The 4,408-nt window shown below is 50.4% G+C and overlaps 1 protein-coding gene across 1 annotated transcript in view; it reads left to right on the top strand.

The window, feature by feature from the left end:
• The window catches only part of SMOC1 (SPARC related modular calcium binding 1), a 349,454-nt gene that overhangs the window by 309,939 nt on the left and 35,107 nt on the right, over nucleotides 1-4,408 (top strand). The window lies entirely within an intron of this gene.

The following is a 4,408-nucleotide window of genomic DNA, read 5'->3' as shown; positions in this document are numbered from 1 at the left end:
AATAGTCTGTAATACTAACCTTATTACTTGCTACGGTGCTCTCCTCTCCTCTCCAATGCTCTGGGTCATGGGCCCTCAGTGTCCTCACTGTCGGGCCTCATTCACATGAGAAACGGGCAGCCCGTACAGATCCGTACTGCCTGCATGCCCGTATCAGGCCGCTCCCGGGTGATTACACGCAGCAGCCTGTCCTTCTCTATGGGAGTACGAGGCCGTACGCCGCCCTACGCTCACCCGAACTGCAGGTCCTGTCTGATGGATCCTGTCTGCGTCCGAGCATGGACATCCACACCCGCACGGACGTGCAGTCCGTGCGGGTGTGGATGTCCGTACTCGTACACAGACAGGATGGATCCTATCTGCGTCCGAGCACGGACACGTGCACCAGCACGGATGTTTATGGGCCAACTCTGAAACTCTAAAGGCCGTGACACACTGCACGCAAAGCCGTGCAGAGCGAAGCAAAGCTGTCCGGCATGGAGCTTTGCGTGCAGTGTGTGAGCTGAGTGCAGGCACATGATTGACTGCACCTTCAGCCAATCGGCTCCTGCATAACAACCGGCCAGATGTCGCATCGCAACACGCCGGTTTATACGCGCGAGCCGATTGGCTGAAGATGAAATATTTCATCTTGGCACGCTCAGCTACGTGAGCTCTAGCAAGCTGAGGTGCCGAGGAGAAAATTACATGACACACTGCTCGCAAAGGCAGCGCGCCACCGCTCCACGCTGCTTCGCGTGCAGTGTGTCACAGCCTTAAGCAGTGTGAATGAGGCCTTAGTGTTGCAGGGAAGCCGGGGTCTCAAGTGGGCTGTAAAGGATCTCTGGTGGGCACTGCAGGATGTCAGGCTGAGACCACCAAAGACCCTGCACATCCCACCATAGACCTTGCAGTGCCCATCTTAGTCCCTGCAAATCCCACCAGAGACCCCCCCCCCAGAGCCCACCATAGACCTTGCACAGAGACTTTAAGGTGGGCTGTGCATGATCTATTATGGGCTGTGGAGGGTCATTTTCCCTGCACACATGCTGCTCTTCTTACCTGCAGCTCCCCAGCCTGCTTCCATTCTGCATCTTGCTTCCAGCCTGCATCTTACTTGAGCCGCCCACAGCCTCCGCCGACCAGGGCCGTGTCTATCTCGGTCCCATTCCATCTGCAGCCGCGATGCTTCTTGGAGCCGCCATCCCATCTGCAGCCTCCACCGGCCCAGGTCCGCGTCTCCCAAGGTCCCATGTTGTCTTTCTGCAGCCGCCCAATTTTCTTGGAGCGGCAACCCAGCCTCCGACGGCCGGGCCGCTTCTCCCTCGGCCCCGGCCACGCCTCATCGTACACCCGCCAGTTCACTGCCAGGCCCCATTAGCAGCCACCTGTTAAGGCAGCCGAGGCTGCTTGATCTTGTGCGCCCGTCCCCAGCTTTCCTCTTTGCAGGGGGGTGAAAAATGCCGCTCCCCTGCAAAGTGCCGCTCCAGGCAAATGCCTCGCGGTAAATATGCCCCTGGCTCTGAGGCTGAGACCTCGTCCTCCAGTCTCTCCAGGATCTGCTTTGCCTGGATATCCGCCTCATGCAGGTCACGAATCATGTCCTCCCGTGATTTATTGTACGTGTCCATGTTCCTTGCTTGACACACAATAGTCAGATCATCTTTGCTCATTTTCTTGTACTCTGCCGGACCAGGCATGTTTTCAAAATAAAAGATAGGACAGAAAAACAAAAGATGGGGGAGGGAACTGTTGCTATATGTCTCTTAATTACAAAACTATGCACCGGCTTATCTCTAAAGACTGTTGCAAAAAGGTTACAATCCTTTAGTGTAGGGTTAAATTCTAACGCTACACTAAATGCTCTAAACAGAACTATCCCACCGCGCTGCCACCAATATGTGAGGTGCGCCCGGCTCAGACCCGCTGTACGTCAATCCCACGTGACCCTACACAAGTCTGAACTGAGAGTGAGCGTCACAAGAACGTGGCGATAGCACTCTCAGCCTCACCCTGCGCAGAGATTTCCCAGCTCGCAGGACACAATCTCAGGCCAGCAGACTGAGAGCGATCGTCACCAGGGTTGGTTAACTCCTCAGTTAACTCTTTACCCACCAAACTTCCACTGCCACCATGTGTTTTTCGGAACACAAACTGTGCCCAGCGAATGCTGCGACTATTCAAAACACTTAAACAATGCCTGTGATGCTGCTGTCCTCTCAGACAGGAATATGACAGGATTCACTATACAGTAGCACTCTTCAGAGAGCAAGGATAAATTCAGTTCGTATTTAGAGCGTAGAGATAAGCTTAACGATTTTTAATATCGTCCTTTAATAAAAGAAACGGTGCAGAAAATATACAGAAAAAGATTTAATAAAAAGAGACACAATATATATACAACAGCAAAATAAAAGGGAATAAAAGAAGAATACTCAACAGTCCTGGAATTGTGAGTTCTGACAGAGTTCAAGAAGCAAAGTGGAAGTCTGCCGGGTTCTCCTTCAAGCTGACTTCCAGCAGATAATGTCCAAAGATTAAAGGGGAACTCTTCTGCGATGTTCAGACTTCTAGTTCCTCGATGATGTTTAAAACAAGAGCCACTCTAGTTTAGCTTGATTTTCAACCTCAGGTTTTATGACTGTTAGAGAGAATGCGGGGGTCACCTGGGTCACCCCTCTCCAGACCTGATTGTTGATATAAAAGACAAAAAATACAGAAGCGCACTACCAAGTTGGTCAGGCTAGTTGGTTTGGGTCCGGGGTCCGAGGATCACAAAGTTTGAGGAAATCTGTGTACGTCACTTGGTAAAAAGTTTCAATGTGTGCTCCTTTAGATTTGAGTGGATAAAACTTGGACGGGGGGTGTAAAGAAGTGTGTTTGTACGTTGGGCTGCATAGATTCTCTAAGAGAAAGTCTGCCGGGTAGCTAGGGTCGGCTAATTCTTCTAGGATCGCTAAAATGTCTACGTCAGGTGCTGGGTCTGGGTGGGGCGTGGGTTCACTGGGTAGTGCAGCATCTGTGTCAGTGGTTGAGGTTTTATTGTAGTGTCTCTTCAGGGTGAGGTTGCGGATGAACTTGTTAAGATCTTTAAACAGGGTGAAAGAATTGGGGTTGATGTCGGGTGCAAAATTTAGGCCCTTTTTGAGTAAGGTTTCCTCGTGAAGGGTCAGAGTGTGGTTGGAGAGGTTGAAGATCTTAACTGTGGATGGTTTGGGGACTGTCTTTCTCTCTTTGTGGCGTAGATAATGTGTCCCTCCTCTTCTTCCTCTTCGGGTTTTTTTCTTTTTGGGGGGCGCATGGGGCCCAAACCTAAAAAATGCGGTGAAGCGGGTGGGATGGTGTCTGTGTTAGTGGGAGATTGTGTGTTTGAGTTAGCGGCGGAGTCTGAGGTGATGGATGCGAATTGGTTATCAATGGGCATTGGGTGGGGTATGTAATGTGGTGTGGACCCCCTCTCACAACTCCTCCCACCTCCTCACGTTCAAAAACCGGTCTTTCTCCCGCCATCCGTCCCCTTCACTCTGTGTCTATTCAGACTCAAATCTCCCATCATCGTCACAATGATATGCTGTACGTTTTGTGTAACTATCCATTTTAGCCTTAACAAGATATTTACATGTGAAATTTGTTGGAGTTCATCTATGGGGCTGTTGTGCATGAAGTCTTGAGTGTATAATGAGTCAGGCTGTTGCCTCAGGCGGCATCTCTTTGGGCCACGTGGGCAGTCAGAGTGGCATGGCACAGTGTTTGCACTGTGCTTGCCGCCCACTCTCCATCCAGAGGGTCCCAGGTTGTTAAGAGCTGGTGGGGCACATCTCCCTGCCCAGTTCTTAGCAACCTGGGATGCTCTTGCTGGTGTTCCGCTGAGCTCCTGGCAACCAGTGACATCACTAGTTGCCAGGAGCTCGGCGGGACGCCGGCCAGAGCATCCCAGGTTGCTAAGACCTGGGCAGGGAGATGTGTATGGCCCTCACACATCTCCCTACCTGTCTGTTAGCTGTTAGCAGTGTCACTCTCCAAACTGTTAGCGGAATACCCCCCCTTCCCATTTGGGTGCACCACAAGCACCCCTCCTGCCCTCAGGCGGCAAAAGGACTACTAGGGATTACCCTGTGAGTAATTACCCTTTCTGAGATGAGAAAGCACAGTTTATTTAGACAATGGATACACCCCTTCCACACCCCAATTTGTGCTGACCATTAAGAATTTAAATGCCAAAAACTGATTGGCTAAACCCCAATTTTTTTTCACTATTACTTTTCCTTTATACTGACTTTTTGAAGTAGCACACAATAGTTTTGAGCTAAGATTAATGTTTTAGTGCAGAATAGCACCTTTGGTAATTAAATAGAATATTTTCTGTATATCTAACCAAAAAAGAGGGAGAACTGAGGAGGAAAGATGGACAGAGGGATTTGGTTCCACA

Source organism: Nanorana parkeri, unplaced genomic scaffold (assembly GCF_000935625.1).
Source record: "Nanorana parkeri isolate BGI_ZX_2015 unplaced genomic scaffold, ASM93562v1 scaffold88, whole genome shotgun sequence".
NCBI lineage: Eukaryota > Metazoa > Chordata > Amphibia > Anura > Dicroglossidae > Nanorana > Nanorana parkeri.
This window is presented reverse-complemented; position numbering and strand designations above follow the sequence as displayed.